Raw genomic sequence first — 22369 nt, forward strand, 5'->3', positions numbered from 1 at the left:
CAGCTGATTACTTAAAACGATACCTGCACGAACACCATTGAATTGTAAAGAAAAGAATAAAACAATTCCAAAATAATTAGTCTGTTAAGATTGGGATTAAAACCGATTCAATAAAATATTTTTAAAAGATTTCCATTTTAAACAATGTTAATGGATTTTTCTGAAATTACACAACATGGAGAGAAACTGCCCAGCAATCATTTTAATGTAACTAATCTACCATTTTTAATCTACCATTTACACAGAAGATGTGAAAGTAATTCAGAACATGCCATTGTCATCAGAACAATAGGTGTTAGGAATAAGCATTAGGTAACAATAGACCCCATTTCTAATCTGCTTTATTAAATATTCATGATTCAGAAATAAAAGTTTGTTGACCATTTATCATGAATATGACAGAAGAGTCGTAATTCTCAAAAGAGATCGTGATTTTTTTTAAGTCATGATAAGAATCTAAGTAGTTGTTCCAAACAGTTTTTCTCAAAGAGAAAGTCAATTTTTAACTAAAGTGCCTTAAAACCAGGCCAGAGTACCAAAACATCCTGATCTGCAAATTACTACATGCTTTCATTTTGGTATCCTGTGAGAGGGTTTGTAAAAAATTCATATTGTGTCTATACTAAGGAAGAGCCACATTAACTCTAAACTTAAAAAGTTCTGCTCAGTTCATATATGTGTGTGTGTGTGTGTGTGTGTATATATACAAAACATACGTATGTGTGTATATACAGCCTTTTGTGTCGGGTTTCTTTCTATATATATATACATAGACAGCATTTTTATATGGTGCAGTGATTAAGAGCTTGGTTGCTAACCAAAAAGGTCGGCAGTTTGAATCCACCAGCCACTCTTTGGAAAACCTATCGGGCAGTTCCAGGCTATTGGATAGGGTCGCTGAGTCGGAATAGACTTGGCAGCAACAGGTTTGATTTGTTTTTTTTGGTATATAGCATTATCATATATAATCAAACTGATAACCTTATTTCTATTTATCTATCTGTCTGTCTGTCTATCTATCTATCTAAAAAAAAATTGCTGTCGAGTCGATTCCAACTCATAGCAACCCTGTAGGACAGAGTAGAACTGCCCCACAGAGTTTCCAAGGAGCACCTGTCGATTCAGCTGCCAACCTTTTGGTTAGCAGCCGTAGCACTTAACCACTATGTCACCAGAGTTATATATATATACACACACGCGTATGTATGTATGTATGTGTATATATATATATATGGAAACCCCGATGGCGTAGTGGTTAAGTGCTAAGGCTGCTAACCAAGAGCTTGGCAGTTTGAATCCGCCAGACCACTCCTTGGAAACTCTATGGGGCAGTTCTACTCTGTCCTACAGGGGTTTTGATTATATATATATATACACACACACACACACACACACACGCACACATACACATATATATATATATACAGGTAGTCCCCAGGGCATAATATATTTGATTTACCAGGAACAGCACTTACGACTGCCTGTTTTGTTTTTGTTTCTTTATACATCTTATCATTAGTAATACGTACTGTATACAATGTTGTAGCACATAATTTGCTGATGTTATCATTTTCATGCCAATTCCCCAAAGACAAACAAGTGTCACATTTATAAAGATACTGATAATAAAAGGCAATAAAAATGAAAACTAAAAAAAAAAAAAATGAGGTATTTGACTTACATCAGAATGAGCTTATGATGGAGTAGTTAGAACGGAGCCCTGATGTAAATCAGGTACTATCTGTACATATTCTCAATTCTCCAAAGGCTGTGGACTGAGAGTTTATTTAAAGGAATTCTAGATATTTTTATACACTGAAAAAATACACCCACATTTGTGGGTCTTGCTATAAGTGGGAAATACATTTCAGAAGGACCTGAATCTAATATCTGTTTCCCCTATCACTGGTATGAGGCCCTGAACATATAGGTATGTGCATGTACATACAAGGTATGATGCCCCTGTATGCATAAAAAAAAAAAAAAGTACCCACATATGTTTAAAGATAACATTGGTTCTAACCCAGACTGGGCTAAATATGGCCTCCAAAAGAAGGCAGCACACAGAACAGACAACTCTTACCCCATTGCTTCAGGTGCTTCCTCTGAGGACGTTTAGAAAGCAAGGGACAATTAGGGGCTAAAGCATCTGCAAAGAGTTCAGTTGATTAAGAACTCTACTGAAATTCACGGGAAACCCCTTGGAGGATCGAATCCAACTCCATTTTCAAATGATTCTAACAGAACTAGAGGCTGAAACATAGTTATAGTCTATTCAGGTGGTTGTTTTTCAGGGGTTGAGTGGGTGGGTAGGATGGAGGTTGGTGAACTGCCTATTGCATGCCAATGAATGGCTAAACTGTGCATGAAGTTTATGAAATATCACAGAAAAATAATGTTTCAAATACTTTATTATTTACTTAAACCCCCAAAAAAACCAAACAAAAGAACATAGGTAATGTTCTCATAAGCTATGTACTCTTTCTTCATAGTGTTTATTATAGTTCTAATTTTATATTTATTTGATTATTCAATACCTATTTGGCTCTCTATAACTTGAGCTCACAAGCTTTGGCGTTCCTCTCCTCGGTAGATTCTTAGCACCAATCACACTATCTAACATTTAGGATCCATTCAATAAATAGTTGCTGAATGGATGCATGGATGAAAATTTTAATGGAGCTGGCTTCTCATTTAATCAAATTTTGCTTCATAGTACTTTCCTTTTCTCTGTTATCATCACATTAATAGCATTACCCTAACACTTAAAACATTATTTGGCCCTGATTTTGGTTTTCACAAGTAATGAAGAAAGAAATAAAGGAATGACAGAAAGTGTTTTAGCTCTTTATGAGTCTGACAAAAGTTTGAAGAAAGAAAGAAGGGGGCTAAAAAGTGAGTGCATACTTGCCAGGAAGACACTGATTACCTAAACTGGTATTAAGTCAACTGTAGTAAACAATAACCACAAAATGTTTAAAATTACAGTTCTCCATAACTGTCTCCAGGTGATGCCCTGAGCTCACTAGACTAAGGGCAAGAGTATGTTGAGGAGAGAAAGAGCATTAAAAGGAGGAAGAAGGGAAGCATGGTGTCAGTAGTACCAAGGAGGTGGGACAGGTATAGTTGGCAGGTCATATGACAGTAATATTATCAAGCAAAATGGGCCTATAAGTGGCACTGACAAATTCATATCATAGTTAATGAAAAAATAACCTGAGCAAAGGCCAATCAAGTAATAATCATGGCACATATTATTTATTTATTTTTTAAAATAAAAATCACAGATTAAAAATACATATTCCTACACACTTTGATTACGTACTATTGTAATACTGGCCCATGATTTAATTTTCCTTTTTATTCAACACATTCAAATGGCTTTATTGTGGTTTGAAAGCAGTCTAGGGGAACAAAGGAATAAACACAACCGAAAGTGATATTTTCATATTCTACTTTGTATTTCTTATCTCCACTTATTTTTATTGTCTTTGCAAGTTAGATTGTAATATTATGAAAACACTTTTAAAAAATATTGATAAAATCAGTAAATACTTCCTTCCTATATCAATGTCTTAAATGAAGACTCTGAGCTTGAGATGTCTAGGGGGAATAAAAAAGTTCTTTCTCCTTTGGATCAGAAGACACTCATCCATAGCCAAGCAGATCTTGTTCTGTCAATCCCAGTTTATCACGTTGAAGTCAACCTACAGGTAAACATTTCAACTCTTCAAACTCACGGTTTATCTTATTCATGAAATCTGGTTGAGCTTTATTCTTTTGCTCTAAGCTTTATGGTTCAAAAGAAATGTTGAAATAGTTGAACAAAAATATTTCTCCTAATAATGACATTCACTTTGTAATAATTAGGTCAAGACGGACTTAATGATTCTTTCTTTTGTGCTCCGTTTTATTCTTTTGTTCATTAGCTGGCTATGTAAAGACTATGTGATTCAGCTACTGAATATTACTGGGAAAGGCAAATGACCAGAAGCCACCAGACAAGGTTCTGCACACATTGATTTTCTATTTTTAGGATTAATGACAAGGGTCATCCAGTGCAGACCTTTAAATTTTGTACCTGGTGGCATTTGTTTAATTAGAAGACTTTTTTGCCCTCTGCACATATTCAATAACATGAGGGTGAATGCTGTTGCCTGCATGTCTTATACATAAAACTTAGAGATAAAAATAGATTCCCTATTTTCACTTTGTTGCTTCCTACATCAAAGAACATGCACACTTGAAAAAGTGGTCTGAAAGTGCTGGGTAGTGGGAAGGGTGTGGAGAGATGCTAACATGCAGAGATGATTATATTTTAATGTTCCACATTTATATAACACTTTGGTACAATAAGCCCCAAGGATATTAAATCACTTTTCTATTCAGTTCCCTTCACTATGAGTGTTTGCACATGAAGCACACAGGCAAATTTATCCTTTGTTTTTTGGGGTATGGATTACATGAATAGTTAATTTTCTAAATTTCTACTGCAAAAACTTTCTCCAAGACCCCTTCATGCCTCTTCCATGTGTGTGAGCTTATTCATGGGAAGATGCATTAAGGGGTAAGAGAGGAGATGATACTCAAATTATTGGTCTTTCTTGTTACATGCTCATTGTCTAGTCAACAGTGAAATAAAGAGAGGACAGACTTGAAGTTAGTGGGTCCTGCATTTAAATCCCAGCTCGGCCATTTACTAGCTATGTGACAAGATACACTTGTGTTTTTGCCTAGATTTTTAAGTAGGAATTGAATGAGAATAAAAGAACAACCAGAAAATCATAACCTCACAGGATCCTCGTGAGAATTACATGAGATAATGTTAATCACAGTGAAGCATATTGTAGCGGATAAATAAAACCATTTCCTTCCCCCAGCAAGGTTATCCATCCTATGTCCCTGGAATGGATCATAAAGAGAAATTTCATCAGGTATCCAAACTGAAAGTGTGTGAATTAATTTGAAGTTATTTTATACAAGTTACAGTTCTCTAACATCTCTCTCTTTGCTCTACCCCAACCAGCTGTGTTAAATGTGTCAGAGTTTGATTTTGGGTTTTTAGTTGACTGTCGATGTGTAATAATCAGAGGTAAAGCTTTCAGAGAATTCTACTATAAATTCAAGTATTGTGAATTTCAGTGGCATACTGGAAAATCTTAGCCTGGGTTCTCTAGAGAAGCAAAACCAGCGAAGCGTATATATTTTATATATAAATATATATACCCAAACCCATTGCCATTGAGTCTCTTCCAACTCATAGTGACCTTATAGGACAGAGTAGAACTGCACCATAGGGTTCCCAAGATTGTAATCTTTATGGGAGTAGATTGCCAGGTTTTTTTCCTGTGGAGCAGCTGGTGGGTTTAAGCTGCCAAGCTTTAGGTTAGCAGCCAAGTGCTTAACCACTGCACCACCAGGGATGGCTCACACAGTTGTGGAGGCTGGCAAACCTCAGATTCATGGGTCAGATGTCAGGCTTGAGGCTTTTTCTGACTCACGTTATGGCAGGGGCTGACAAACTCAAAATCGGCAGGTCGGAGGGCAGGCTGCTGACTCACGAGGCTGCAGGAGCTGGCGAATCACAAAATCTGCCAGGTTAGAGAGCATACCTATGTCCCAAGAACCAGAGGTCAGAGGATAATGAGTAGGATTCAGCATCCAGAGAGGGCAAGCTTTGCCAAAACATCTATATATGTCAGATGCAGGCCATACCCCCAAGAAAACCCCCCTTTCAACTGATTGGCTGCACTCAAAATGGACGATGATTACATATCTGCCAAACTACTGAGAATCATGGTCTAGCCAAGTTGACACATAACCTTAACCATCACACAGGTCTACAACAAAAAACCCGCAGTAGGTAGTAATTGCTAATTTCTGTGGTGCTGCACCTTGGCCAATTTCAAGCTACCAATATTTTAATAATTAGCTTACAAAATTTTCCATTAACAATGAGCTCATATGAGCTAGTCCCATGTGGTTCCAGTAAATATCAACAAAGAATATGAACCCAGGCCACAAGTCTGAAAGTCAGAATAGGACAACTTTGGATGGAGTTCATTAAAATTGACTCTAAGGCCTGTCTCTGATTCAATATTTTTAACTCCTATAATATTTATCAATCAAAAAATATTTGTCTATGGGAAAACTAAAACTCAGATGACCATACATTTATTTTTTTGCTTATGTTGATCTTGTATACCAAAACCAAACCCATTGCCATCGAGTCAATTCTGACTCATAGCGATCTTATACAGTTAACCTGAATTTATGTTAAAAATCACAAAGAATGACATCAAATTTAGAGTGAAACTACCAAATAATGCTTTAACCCTAGCGCTAGCTTGCTGGTACTTGCCAAAATACCAAGATCATGAAAATATCAAAACAATGAAAAAAAAAAAAAAAATTGCCATCAAGTCGATTCCAACTCATAGTGACACTATGGGATTGAGTAGAACTTCCCCATAGAGTTTCCAAGGGGTGATGCCACCAGGGTTTCCAAATAATGGAAAGTCTATGCAAATGATACATGCTTCACAGCTGTTTTTCAGAACTGAGTATATTGCTTTTAATCACATAGTGATGACCATGATGCAAACATTTAAAAAGCTGGTTTCTTATGAAATTACAAAAGTACCGGAATCTGAGATCCCTCAGAAGGACCCTACTTATTCCAAGAGAGCACATTTAGCTGGTGTTTCAAGTTCTTCTGAGGAGTGATTCTGTAAAAAGAGAAGACTGCTCCTTTTTTCTCTATATTAATACATACAAATGTTTAATATTAAATCATGATGTCATTGACCTCTTAGGTTAAACCATATGAAATGGCCAATAATCAACTATCTTTTATTCTACAAAAGTGGCAATTTTACTTAGTTCAGTCTAATAGAACAGTTTTTATTCCTTGTCTAGTCTAAACTTTCCAGGTTTTAAATGAGGAAACAGAAGCTTCAAAGCCATTTTAGATATTTTAGCTGAGATATTGCAGAGATTTTTTTCATAATGGCTCAATTCAGAACCCAAAACTTCAGGTTTCTTAGTTTTGCTTATAAGCTAATAAGCATTGAATTTGAGAGAGAGAAAACATATTTCATACCAGAGGAAACCTGTCAAAGAGGAAAGGGCCTGTGCTAGACACTCAGCAACAGTATAAATAAAACTGGGAGTGGTTCATAGGAAAAAGCAGAATATCCAGGAAGGCCAGAGCATGCTCCTCTTTCCTACCCCAAAATCTTCATGAAGGAACTGAAATCAGGTGGATTTTCAAAAGTTTGAGGTAGAAACAAGATTTGGTATTACAATGTAGAAGTGACTTCGTCAGCATTTTGTTTTTCAGATGTGATCTTGCAAACAAACGAACAAACAACAAAAAGCCCACAAAAGTCTCTGATATGTAAACAAAAATGCAACTCTAAAAAAAAAAAAAAAAAAAGGTTACCCTAAAATAAATCCAATACTGGGAAAGGAAATAAATACTGAATCTAAATGGCTGTAGACAATAACAAAAACAGCAGTTTGCATATGAATAGACTGTATCATGGCTGGTAGGGGTCTAGGGTTTATATTCATTCATTTAATAAACAAGAGGCAGTACCATAAAAAAGAACCATAACGATGGTGAATTCATAGACCAAAAGTTGCCTAGATTTGACTCTCATTTTTGACACTGAACATTGGTGGGCTCTTGGTGCCCGTCATTTACCTTCTTTGTGCCTCACTTTATCTACACAAGGGGAAGAGCAATGCCAACTTGATTGAGTTGTTGTGAGGATTAAAGCCTGGAGTGCCTGGCACATGGTCTGCACTTTTCCAGGTGCTGTGTAAAGCTAAATACTGAGTCAAAGAGTGAGTTCTCGGCAGGAAGAGATTGATGTTGATTATTTTAAGAAGAAATGATCAAGTCACATTACTAGACATATATATATATATTTTTAATCCAGAAGGATTCTTGAAAACTAACAACTAAAGAAGAGTGGGGATAGAAGGAAAGATGGAAATGCAAGGAAGAAAACCTGCTTTATCTTCACCACATTAATGCAGAAACAGTAAATATTACTCCTCTGTCAACTACAGGAGATACTAATTATAACAGAACCCTATGTAATAAGGCAATTGCATAGACTATGTAGAGATGGTGTGGTGAATTAAAGTTTCATTTCCCCACATCTAAGAACCATGTACAAAACCTTGCTAGGGCTATGTTACTCCACCAAGTAAATATTAATATCAATCTCAAAGATAAATGTCTTTCTGTGTAAAGGAGAATTCTAGCCTTGTTTTGAAAATGAGATTTGCTCATGTTCTCACATCCTACCTGTTGCTGTCAAGGGGATTCCAACTCATAGTAACCCTATAGGACAGGAGTAGAATTGTCCCATATGGTTTTCAAGGCTGTAATCTTTATGAAAGCAGGCGGCCACATCTTTCTTCCACAGAGAGGTTGGTGGGTTTGAAACACCACCCTTTTGGTGAGCAGCCCAGTGCTTAACTACTGATGACTTTTCCATATACTAAACCAAACCCACTGCCATTGAGTCAGTTCTGACTCATAGCAACCCCATAGGTTTTCCAAGGCTGTAAGTCTCTATGGAACCAGACTGCCCCATCTTTCTCCTGTGGAGCCGCTGGTGGTTTCCAACTGCTGATTTTTTGGTTAGCAGTTCAACCACACCCTAGGCCCACATAATCCTCAAGTATATGAATGAAAGTACCATTAGGTTAGTTATTCAGATATTTTATATGCATAATGACAGAAATCTGCATGTTTGCATTTTTGTTCAGATATTTAGCGTCATAAAGATGCTATCTGTCCAGTCATATGGCTGTAAATATATTTAACTTTTTGTTACTTATTAAAATCAATCCGTTGAAGAAAAAGCCATATTACACTGTTTTGCTTTTAAAGGAAAAGAAAAACAAATTACCTGTTGCAGTCCCAATTACTTATGTAAGTACAGGATTTCTAACTAGGAAATAAACTTATACCATAGAGTTTCCAAGGAGTACCTGGTGGATTCAAACTGCCGACCTTTTGGTTAGCAGTTAATCACTACGCCACCAGGGTTTCCAACAAACTAATAGTCACTATTATTTCTCAATAAGAAAAATATTACAGCCAGTCGCCTAGAATATGCCATCTCTTTCTCTCTGGATGCTTGCATGGGAACTTTTCGGCAGTAGTAAATTGCCATCAAATGGACTATCATCATAGCTGGTAGCTTTACAACTATATGGAGCAAAGAGCCTGGAGTCCCACTGGCTAGATATATGCCAGCATGGCTGCTGATCTGCTCTGTGAACTGGGACACTGTGTGGCTCAGGTTTTCTGTAGATTGAGGGCTTGTTTTCTCCAAATGATCAAAGGATCACTTGGGCACAGTCCATTGGAAGAGGGGGGATTTCAGTGGGAGACTCACTCACTGATTTGTGCTCAGACTGTCTCCTCCAAGCTGCCACAGGGAGGGGATAAGGGAGCAGGGAAACAATCCTTTAACATCTCTGTCAGAAATTGAATGAGACAAACTCATTCCACAAGATTTTCTAATTTTGTCAAAATTATATCTACTGTCAAGTCAACTATCGGAGTGTTGAAGTGGTAGTAAAACAGACAGCGCCCGATGAATACTCAGGTCAGGTTTGCATTTGGCAAGCAAATGTGGTGAGTATACAGAATAACAAGCAACTCAGAATCATCTTCGTTCAACTCAAAGACAAAGTAAATGGAACAATATGAGTTTGCTGAGAGAGACAATGGGCCAGAATTCCCACTTTGCCCAAGACATAGACCAACATGTATACAGTGGTCCAATGGAAAACAGGCTGACAATTGTATTCCTAGCTCATGCCCACTGCTGGTGCATACTAATCTGGACAGTTAGCTTTTCAGTGACTCAGGCTGTTGTCTGCAATGAAATGGACCTGAAAAATAATAATCCATCTAGAGTTCTAGGGCCCCCAATAACAAATTCAAATAGCATACACTATTTAGCCAAAGCCAATCTAAGCACAGCACACACGCAGGCAGCCCAAATCCCTGAAAGACTGACTGGTGGTTGACTCTATGGCCACCTGATCCCTCAAATTCAGCTTTTCCTTCTATTTCCTAAATCTTTCAGCCCAAGAGGTCTTGATTTGCTCTTGTTTTAAAAGAACGACACAGATCACATCCCTTCAACAATCTCATGAGCCCATAAGAGATGCCAAAACACCTAAACTACCATTTGTAGTAAGTAATTTGGTAAGAAGCATGCAATATTAATATTTGGGAAATGAAAATTCATTTCTGTGCACGTTGTTGTTTATACTTTCAATGTATTTTGCATGCATTCAGATTGCCACATCCTAATTCTCTTAATTCTCTGACCTTTCTTTATTGCTTCTTCTCTCTCAAGAACTTGTTAAGTTGAATTTGGTCTTAAGCCTTTTGCCCCTATCAGCTTACATACCCTGTCTAGCTGACCCTTTTTAATCAGTTTATATGGCTTCAATTACCACCATCAGTAGGTGCCTACCATATCTATAGTTCTGGTGCCAATGTTGACCCAAGCCCCAGAATCAAATTTCTCACTGCCTTAAAACATCTAAACCTTAATGTCTTATTAACAATGTAAATGCAAAATGGCAAAGATTATATTTAGTCCTAGCATAATACAATCATCAATGTTGCCCTTTCCTCTCCCAGGCTTCCTTGAATTCAATCAGGCATAAGGTCCCATTGACTTTATTTTCTAAGTATATCTTAGACCCATTCTTCCCTTCTATCTGTACTGTTATCACCCTGGTTCAGGCTCTGTCATTTCTCCCTTGAACCACATCAATAAAGTTCATCTGGTCCAGAATTTTGTGAGGTTACATGAACTTAAAAATGTATTAACACTGAGGGAAGGTCATTTAAGGGAATTTGGCACTGCTTTTTTTTTTTTTTTTCCCAAGGAATTTATAAGAACCAAATTATTGTTATTGACTCCAATTGAAAAAGAGAAAGGCAACGAGGGATGAGCTAGAACTAATTTGTGATCTGGCCAAAGGTAGATAAATGGTATTAAAAAAATACTCAAAACTTAAAAATAATTTAAAAAAAAGGCAGGTGACTTTTTTTTTTTTTCATTGTCATATGGGGGCATTATTTAACAGGTCCATACAAAGATAATTATCTAGGGGAACATACTTTATTAAACCCACTATGTGCTACTGATCAAAGCCCCTGACTTAGTGAAATTACAGGTTAACTTGTAGGCTTTTTGTCCGGTAGAAATGCAATAACTTCTGTCCAGCAGGGAAGAAAATGTCAAAGCTCATAGTTTATTGCCCTGATGGTCATTAACCAATCCCATAACCATCTGAACAATCTTATTCTGACATGCCTTTATTAAAGTGCCTATAAATACCAGCCTTACCAGCTGACTACTTCCCTCATTCATTAATGAGTTAAATGAAATTTTTGATACGTTCATTTTATATTTACCTGAGAGTCATATTTTAAGTTTTTGAAAGTTATACTTTACTAATAACTTGCAAATAACTGATTCTTAAGAAACTCTGCTATAGCTGATGAAGAGTGTCTCCTTTTATGTTGCTATAAAATAAAGTGGAAAAACTATTATAGATTTTACATATTATTATTTTTTACTCAAGTCAATAAAATATAGCCATACATATTACTAGTGATGACTCTCGTGTATCTACTATTACTTTAGCTCTCACAAAATCAGACCTACTTGAACAGAAAACCAACAGGAAATTTAACAGGACAGATATCCACTAGCATAGCTTGATTTTTCTTTTTTTTTTTTAAGTGGCTTGTTGCTTACTATATCATTATGACCAATTTCTCAAAATAGCCATGTTTTTTTACTTGACTTCAAAGGAATGGTCTTTGGCAAAAGCTTTTTGCTCCAATTTTTTTGCACTAAGCTGTAATATAACTAGCTACAGGAAGCCAGTAAAAAAGTTGAGTGAAAGGACTACCAATTTAAAATCAATTAAAGAGAACTCTTTCTCTGTGACATGTTTAGTTAGGTTGTAGGATTCAGGGCCAGGGGAGATCATATGGTCAACTGAGTTTTCCAAAGGTCAGTATAAACTTGTAGTAATTGCAGTGATGACTCAGAGAGAGAAGGACAAGATTTGGGAGTTGTAGTCTAAACATGTCTCCCTTATCTCTTACAATATACTTGTCCAAGATGCAGTTGTCCAGGGCTCAGTGCTTCCCACACTACAATATGGAGTAAGACTCACTTAGGGAATCTTGTTAAATGCAGACTGTGATTCAGTTGGAATAATCTGGATTCAGACTCTGCATTTGTAACAGGATTTTAGGAGATTTTTTAAGGCTGCTGGCCAACAGATCACAATGTGATTGGTAAAGGCCTAGGTAGTTTGTTTTAAAATCAAGTGGCAATCAGCTTTCAGTTTCTGAATTAAATCAGCAAAGATGGCTAGTTAGTACTACTGATAGGAGCCCAACTGGGCTTTTCAAACGAACTTCTTTTTATTTCACTGAGAATAATATGCATCTGAAAATCCAGTTTAATTTTAAGAGTAGACCTGTCTAGCCTTCTCTTATACAATTTTCAGTGACACATATTTGCCCGTGGGAAAACATTTAACCTTATTACCTTGGCATCCGAGGGTCTTTGTGAACTTCACCTAAAGTAATGTCCAATCCACTGTTTCCTCTCCACTTACCAGGTCTTCTTATTCACCTGCCACACATATTTACTTGCAATTCCATGTTCTTATATGGTTTTAGTTAACAATTCTCTAACACCTAGAAAGCATTTCTTTTACTTTTACATTAATCCTTTGTGTTCTTTAGTGTTAGTTCAAATGTCACATCTTCATTGAAGCTCTCCTGATCTTCCCTGTACTCTACACTTTCTATCAGATGTAACTGCTCTCCCTTCTAATCTGAGGTAATTTTGGGCCTATACACAATTATACTGAAACAACATACAAAGCAGAGTCTATGGAGACAGACATGCATTAAGTCATTAAATTGGCACAATTCTAAACTCAGTGAGATACAAAGGTTACCAAGACAGAATCCTTGCTTCAAAGAACTTACATTCTGGTACAGGGAAACAGGCAAACACATAGCCTTTTATCAAAAGACAATTTCAACTACTGATATGCATTGAAAAGAAGATAAATGAGGGGAATGTGATTGACAGCAATGATGGGGAAAGGGTGCTGCTTGGCTAGGTGGTTGGGTGAGCCCTTTTTGAGGAAATGATATTCATGTTATTTGAAAGCTGAATGGCCCCCTGAAGATTGGAAAGAACCGTAGGTACAAAGAGCCTGAGGCTAGCTTACAAAGGGCAAATATGCCTGACAGGTCAGACACTAAAAAAAAAAAAAGTAGGAGAAAGATGAAAGAAAAAGGGAGACAGATAAGGTGAGGCAAACAAAACCCAGAAAGAAGAGTCAAGATCAACCTAAGAGTATGAGAAAATAAAAACCAAACCAAACTCATTGCCATTGAGTCAATTCCGACTCATAGCAACCCTATAGGACAGGGTAGAAATGTCGCATAGACTTTCCAAGGAACACCTGGTGGATTTGAACTACTGACCTTTTGGTTAGCAGAGAGGATCTACAATACCTGGGAAGGAAAAATTTGAGTCTTCCCTTCCTGCTCCTCTCCACCACTAGAGAAGGAATTACAAAGAAGGGCAAACATTTCATTACACTTTGCGTCCAGTATCTTTTTAAGTGAGTTTGGCCTGGAATGGCAAAACAAATCCACCCTATACTGACAATGCACTGATAAGGAGTTTCTTTAAAAATTTAGCTCTCTGGATGGAAGATGCCTTCGACGGTATGCATTTTTCCTCTACAGCTCATAGAAGCAGCTCAATTTTTTTTTTCAACTCTTTCAATTAGAGGTTCCAGATATCAGTATCAGCCATGCCCTTTTAAACCCTGCAGTGTCTGCTGGTACCGCACACTTTCCAGTCTGATGGAATCATGAGACATTTGTAAAGAAGAGATGCAAATTGTGTCAATACACCTACTTTTTACCACGAAGTCACATGTAGTGCCAGCATATTGCAATTGGTCTCTTCTAAATCGTCACAAAAATAACTGATTTCCTACCATAAAAAGCTGGTTTGTTCCAAACAGGAAGAAACGTGAACTTTAAGAGGTAGAATTGTAACTTGATTATGGGATTCTGGGTGATGTAAGATCAGTCATGACTCCTGAAATTTATATCAGATGCTGTGATCCTTCTGTAGAATTGATAATGGCCTTCTTGGACATCCTTACTGAACTATAAAAACCCAACCCACTGCTGTCGAGTCGATTCCGGCTCATAGCAACCCTGTAGGACAGAGTAGAACTTCCTCATAGAGTTTCCAAGGAGCACCTGGTGAATTTGAACTGCTGACCTTTTGGTTAGCAGCCATAGGACTTAAACCACAATGCCACAATATATATACTGAACTATAAGAGGATTTTAATTTACCAATAGAAATCTAGGCATCTGTAATTTCCTTACAGAGTAAAGAAATATATTACAGTGTTTCAGAGAAAGCAGAGCATAGTGCTTTCATGTTCTGCCCAGTCTTTTTTGCCTCTGCCATTTTCGTTTTAAATACATTTGGAAAAATTCTTTTTAAATTTACCTTGCAGCTTGTCAACGATGCCTCTCTTTCCCACAACTCTTAATTAACTCTTTCCCTCAGGCTTGCCCAGGGCCCTATTGATTTCTCGCTCTTGCACAACCTTATCAGTGGAAAGGAGAGGCTTCTCTGTGGCTGGGGAGCAGATGTGCTGGTGCTCACAGACAGCACAGGCCGCGTGTGTGATGTGCCGACTCAACACAGATAACTCACTCGGACGGGAGAAGTGAGCCTCTGAAATGTGGCTGAGTTAAAAAGAAGATTCATATTGAAGTAAGTGGGGGAGAAAAAAAAAAGTAACAGAAAGAGATATGACCTGAGGAGATAAATTACGGGGAAAAAAAGACATGTAACGTGTGTTTTCCATGGCGTGGAAATCCAGTCTAATACAACAAATCCAGAATTTGTTTGCAAATAGGCAGCCCTCAGGCAGCACGAGTGAAATTTAACATTTAACTTTTAGTGCGGAACTCAATACCGAATGATTTCCTTGACTCAAAGGCTATTATTTGAATGCTTTGAGGTCTTTTTTTTTTTTTTAAGCAGTTTGGTAACTTTTGCTCTTTAAATCTTAACCAGTTCATAATTTGCTAACCTACCAATCAAGTTTCACCTGGCTGAAATAAGTCGATATAGCCATTACTAACACGTATAATCATGATGTATCAGGTCACAAGCTTTATGCTCATGTACAGGGAATTGTACCACCTACCACTGGTAAGAGGACAACTGTCACCAACCTTGAGAATTCAAAGACTCATGTAAAATTTCTTATTATGGAAAAAAAAATCATAACACAAGTCTTTGTAATTCATAAGAGCACATACTCAGCTCTGTAGGAGAAAATGAAATTATGATATCTTAAATATAATCATAATATCACTATATTAAATCACAACAACTCTGGACACTCATCTACATGTGGGTGATTTTGCTGCTCTTGAAAGTGCAGGAATAATCAAGCTAAATTATTTCCATTCTGTAATGGGTCATTATCCCTCTTTCACTATCCGCTACTGATGCATAATCAAGGTTTGTATCCAATCAACAATTGTGTTCATTCCTTACCAGGGTAATTTGTATTTCTGTATCAGTGTTGTTCCTTTTATTTATCTCTATATGAAGCTTCATTCTTAGAGAATCATATATCAATTTTTGGTGATATTTAAGTGCTCTTCAAGAAGACAGCTTTTCTAAATAATCATAATTATTCAAAGCTTGTTTTCTAATGAAAATACTAAGAAGTAAATATTGCTACTTTAGTCCTGTGTGAGGTACTAAACATTCTTATGATACAAATGTATTTTTAAAAATATGCAAAGGCTTATGCTATATTGTAGTGCTTAGCACTGTGTTTGGCCCAGAGTAGAAACTCAATAAATAACTGATGAATGAATGACTGAGCAAATGAATGAATGAATGAATTCCATAAGAAAATAAAAATGATCTGAGATATGAACAAATGTGTCATAAGTAGATCCATTACCAGTTCATCCCACAAGTCAGAATCATTTTGTAATGACCACTAAAAGAAAGATGTACAGATCTTCGAAAAGTCATCTTGGCAAAAAGTAACAATATTACCTTGAGAAAGGATATTTTTCAAAACTTAAACTTGCTATCATTATTTGATGAGAAAGATGACTCATCACACACACTCATATAGAAAAACAATATATAATCTATATTCCTGAAAGATTTCATTAATTAATCCATTATTTTCTCTTATCTGTGTATCTGAAAAATAGACTAGGGAATACTCTCTCTGCTTCTAAGACTTTTTTGAACTTGAAGCTTAGTGAACACTCAATCTGATTAAACTCAGCTAAACAGGCATGTATTAAATAGACCCAAATGAGTCAAGTCAGTTGCTTGCCTGAATTAACTATTTGTTTAAACAAATTAACCAGTCAATTCTGCCAAAAGGAAGTCACCTATCCCTGTAATGAAGGACTAGTCACTCTGAAGTAAAGAAGATTTAAGTAAAACATCTTACCACAACACAGTGAACTGGGCAAAACTGGTATGAAGTTAATGGAGGTGACACAAATAGTTCTTTTTCTATAAAAAAGCTTTATAGAGACAATAATTTGTCATGTCTATTAAAAAGACAAGGATACAAGAGATTCAAGGGTTTATTACTCCATAATGACTCTGACTTAGCTAGGCTCACAAGGGAAGACACATTGTTTGGTAGGCAGCCTCTAGGGTGACCTCTGAGGATCGTCAACTCATGGTATTCACTCCCTTGTGTAATCAGTTCATAACTTGCTAACCTACCAATCAAGTTTCACCTGGCTGAAATAAGTCGATATAGCCATTATTAATATGTATAATCATGATGTATCAGGTCACAAGCTTTATGCTCATGTACAGGGAATTGTACTACCTGCCACTGGTAAGAGGACAACTGTCACCACCCTTAAGTCCAGTCTAGGCTGGACTTAATGACTTGCTTCTAATGAATAGAACATAATAAAAATAATGGTTACAGAAAGGTTACAAAAAGGCTGTGGCTTCTGTCTTGAATTGCCCATTCTCCCTGCCTTTCTCTAAAGGAAGTCATTTGCCATGTTATGAGCTGCCCTATGGAGAGGTCCATGTGGAAGGAACTGATGTCCCTGGCCAACAACCAGCAGAACCTGAGGTTTGCCAATGGCCACATGAGTGAGTTTGGAAGCAGATCCTTCCCCAGGCAAGTCTGAAGATGAGATCTCAGCCCCAGCCAACACCTTGATGGCAGTCTTATGAGAGAAACTGATCCGGAAGACCCATCTAAGCCATGTCTGGATTTCTGACTCACAGAAAGTGGAAGATAACACATTTCATTGATTTAAGCCACTGTATTTTTTTTATTTTGGGGTAATTGTCATGCATCAATAGATAGCTAACACTCATGGCTTCCTTCACTCTTAAAAAAAAAAATTATATCACTCTTTAGGTAGTGATGTAATTAAAAATCACCTTCAGGTACCTCATCTGTGTCTATAGTGGTAGACTGCTGAGGCCCTCTGCATTCAATAGTGTTTTTCTGGATTGTAGACAAGCAAGTACTCATAAGTACTAAGCAAAATATTCCAGTATTATATATGATTGACCTCTGGGCTTAGAAGAGGATAGCAGAGTGATAAGCAGCAAAGTTTCTGGGGCTAAATTGACTGGATTCAACATTAAACTCTGATGTATAATAGCTATGCTCCATTGTACTAATTATGAACATCTTCGTGTCTCAGTTTCCTCATCAGCAAAATGGGTACCTACCTCACAGGGTATGGCGAAAATTAAACAAATTAAAGATATTTACAGTACTTGTAATAATACCTGGAACATAGTAAGCACTGTGGAGGTATTGACTATTTATATTGGGAAAAAAAAATCTCAAGGAGTTTTCTCTTAATAATCAGTAGAAAATGTAAGAGTAAAGCCTTAGAAACATGGTTGTAGTAAGAGAAAGGACTTCTTGGTGTTTTATCTAGTGTTCTGCTCTGTTTGGTGGGGATGGGAGTGAGTGTCATAAAACATAATTCTTGAAGGCTTACAATTGGTACGAATGAGCCACATGATATTTTGGGGCTAATTACATTTTCTGCATTATAAGGTAAACTTGTAGGAAGTAGGGAGTTTTTTTTTATTTAAAAAATCTCTTTTCCTAATTATTTTAGGTTAAAGTCTTCCAGTATATGAATCTCAGGAAGCAGGTTGACATTCATCTCTTTAAACAAGCCTCCAAAACAGCCATTTTAATTATAATTTCTGCTTAAATTCCAGGATTGAGACCATATAACTAATTACTTCTTATTAGTTTAGTAAGGTGGATTTGAATATCCTTCTGCTCTTATATAAAATTCTTCAGCATTTTGCCTCCTCCAAGAAAAAAAAAAAAGGAAAACTCACAGAAATCTTGAAAGAAGCAATCCATATTAATCCTTATTATAGGCAAAATATTCATACGATCATCTTCAAAGCAACTTACAACAACCTAAGAAGATGTCTCAAGCCCCCTCCAATGTTTGAACAAAGGCAACCTTGGAGCCAAGAACTTATGGATAGTATTCTTTTGAGGCAAGAGGCCAAAATAGTGATATTTTGCATCTGTCTTATGAAATGCAAGGGCAAATAAAAAAAAAATGCAGGGAATTTTGTTCTCATATCTTTTGCTCTTCTATCTTGCCAGGGATGAGGTTGTCTTTTACAAACCATGGAATTACTTGTCTCTCCTCCTAGTCTCCCCAGCATAAACAGTCTGCTTGATCAACCTGGACTCTTTATTACCCCATGACTGCACCACATTCATTCCCTACTCTCTGCTATTCTTTTCTACAACCTCCTTCTCCTTCTATATTCCAAGCTTCAGTCTATCTTAATGCCATATATTCTCCAGGCCTAATTTAAGGATATCCACCTCCAGAGTATATGTATCTCATATAGAGATGTGCTCTAGAGTCAGGTTACCCAAGTGTGATTTCTAAATTTGTAGCTGGCTGTGCACTCTGGGACTGTTTCTTAACATTTCTGTGTCTTAGCATCCTTGTCTGTAAAATGGGCTAATAGTAATACCTACCACATGGGGCTGCTATGAGGACCAAGTATTTAATAGGTATAGACAGCTTAATGCTATTATTATTTTAACATTCTACTCCCTTCTGTTCTCCCATTTCTTGTGTGCATGAGAATATTTTTCTCCTCTAATTTTTCTCCTAGAACTTGGGCGCCTTTGGTGGGAAAGCATATGAATTACCACCTTGGATGGAACTTTGTGCCCAAGAATGATAAATAGATTTTGGTGTAAATGGAACATTGCGGCTAAACTTAGGACACCAGAATGAAACCTCTTTAGGTTTGGTAAATGTAAGAATAATTACTACACGCGTGGTGTAAAGATAAAAAATTTTACATTTTTATTAAAGCCTTATTTTATATTTTGTAACAAATACATGAAAAACACACTAATGCTTTCATCTAACTGGTGAAGCAAGTTGAAGCATTAATCCACACGCAGCGCAAGAGAGCACCCACACACATATGCACCTACATACCCGCTGCCCTCAGGATAATATAAAACTTGATATTTCTGTACTGAACTCTGTAGCTCGAGTAAAATTTGCCCCTGAGTTGCTTCTGCTGAGACCATCCAATCACTAATGGACAACATTCTTTCTCTAAAAACACTTTTCCAGTGTCGGTGACCTGGAGACCGCCTTCTAGAAAGAGCAGTTGCCCTCTATCCCAAAGGTCTTCTACATAGCCCTGCTTCCTCCTCCACTTATCCATCCTCTTCCATGAGCCCCTCACCACTGACCGGGCCCCACCTTCTGCTCCTGGGCTGACACAGTGACAGCATCTGTGGCTTCTCTTCCTATTCAGAGTGTCATTTCAAGACTGAGAGAGAACAGAATGAAAACAGGGCTTCCTGAAATCAATGTGACAGCGTCACGATTGCCCCATAAAAACACTGCCATTTTTACATTTATGAGAGTTCAGCAGTTGGCCAGAGATATATATCTTGACATTTTTCAAGCCAAATAACAAAGGGAAGGAAGAAAGAGAGTGTAAGAATGGCATTGCAAATGAGAAAATTGAAGGCTGAGAAATCCTGATTAGATACATTCTTGAGAAGAGTTTATTGAATGTGTAAGAAGGTATTTTAAATCTTAGCATTTGCCTGGGTAAAAAAGAAAAGGATATTTCTTAATTTTAATCCAATGTGCCCAATAATGTTATAATTCTTTTGATTTTAAATTTTATTAATTAAAAAAAAATAATTACGGAAGAATAAGTTTTCCTTTCTTCCAAAATTCACAAGTCTACTTTAAACTCAACATATTTGCCACATGTTCTATTTACATAAATCTGTGTTAATCAGATTGAGTCTAATTTGAATTGCTGAAATATTTTTGACAAACCTGTAAAAATCATGATGCTTCAGGTTATAGAAGAAATGACCTCCCTTTGAAAGAAAGCCAGAGATAACACTTATTATTAATCTTGTTTTTGAGTAAATTTACCTCAGAGACCTTCTACAAACTCATTTTTGCTGCCTAAGTTCAAGTGGAAATCAAATATTAGAGATACAATGAAAGCTCTCAGCTGTTCCCAAAGTAAAATGTTTGCAATGTGGCACTCTCACAGGGGAATCTTCAAATGCTTTGAACTGCTTATTTTTATGACTTCAAAATAAATATATCTGTGGTCAAAATATAAAATAATCTTCTTTAGATGTAAGCAATCTGTGCCAAGTTTATATTTTATTAAGTATTACACTTTGGGAATCTGCTATTCAGAGCTAAATGGGTTTGTGTTGTGTCCACTGAAGCTGAGAAGTCTCAAACACAAAGTATTGCCTATTCCTCATTAACATTATTGAAGATGTGCTTGGAAATAAATGTTTGGGAAGACGAGAACAAAAAACTCACAGCTATAAATTGGGCAAGCATCACATAGAAAATTATAAAAAAAAAATCAGGAATTTTATCTAGTCCAAATTTATGTATGAGGAAACTATACAGTCATATTTGGCAATAACTCTCATTGAGTTTAGGTGCACTACAGTTTGGGTGATGAGTTTTGTCAAAATTTTTTATTCTAGCCACCAAGCTTCTATAATTGAAAAATAGAAACAACAATGGAAAATAAAGGAAGCTGTCCTGTAATATTCCTTTCCAAAGGGTCCAGAAAACACATAAGACTCTATTGGGAGTTACAGTCATTCTAGGGTATTAAAAATAAAAATTAATACACAATCAGTCAAGCAAGAAAAAAGCTAGTTTCACCTACTAGGGTGAGTATAATAAAAAAGAGAGGTTATGACAAGAGATGGCAGGGATGTATAGAAATCAGAATTTTCATACACTGTTTATGGGAATGTAAATGGTACAGCCACTTCTGAAAACAGTTTGAAAGTTCCTCAAAATGTTACACGTAGAGTTACTGTACCAAAAAACAACCCAAACCAAACCAAACTAGTTGCCATCGAGTTGATTCCAACTCATAACCACCCCATAGGACAGAGTGAAACTGCCCTATAGGGTCTGCAAGGAGTGGTTTGTGGATTCAAACTGCTGACCTTTTGGTTAACAGCCATAGCTCTTAATCACTGCACCACCAGGGCTCCAGAGTCACTACAAGATCCAACAATTCCATTCTTATGTGTCTACAGAGTAGAAATGAAAACATAAGCTTACTGAAAAACTTGTACATGTATGTTCCTAGCAGCTTTATTCAAAATAGCCCAAAAGTGGAAACAACCCAAATGCCCACCAACTGATTAATGGAGAAACAAAATGAGACATATTTGTGTAATAGAACAGTATTCAACAATAAAAAAGAATGAAGTACTGATACATGTACAGCATGGATGAATCTTGAGAAAGATATGTAAGTGAAAGAAGACAATCACACAGACCACATATTGTACGATTTCATGTATATGAAATACTCAGAATAAGAAAATGCATACAGACAGAAAGTAGATCAATAAGGTTGGGGGAAAAGGGGAACAGGAAATGACTCTAATAGGTATGTGATAAAAATCTTCTAAAATTCAATTGTGGTGATTGATGGTTGCACAATTCTATGAATATATTAAAACTGATTAAATTGTACACTTTAATGGAGTGAAATGTATGTTATGTGAATTACATCTCAAAAAAGCCACAAAAATTCAGAAGAAGAAGAAACAGTAAAAGAGCACAGGAAAAGAATCAGGGACTTTGGGAACAGTCTCAGCTTTGCATGTTCTT

At 36.6% G+C, this 22369-nt stretch overlaps 1 protein-coding gene across 1 annotated transcript in view; it reads right to left on the bottom strand.

Annotated features, from left to right (window-relative positions):
* Positions 1–22369, bottom strand: part of LOC100667292 (netrin receptor DCC) — a 706905-nt gene that overhangs the window by 101942 nt on the left and 582594 nt on the right. The window lies entirely within an intron of this gene.

This window comes from Loxodonta africana, chromosome 11, assembly GCF_030014295.1.
Source record: "Loxodonta africana isolate mLoxAfr1 chromosome 11, mLoxAfr1.hap2, whole genome shotgun sequence".
NCBI lineage: Eukaryota > Metazoa > Chordata > Mammalia > Proboscidea > Elephantidae > Loxodonta > Loxodonta africana.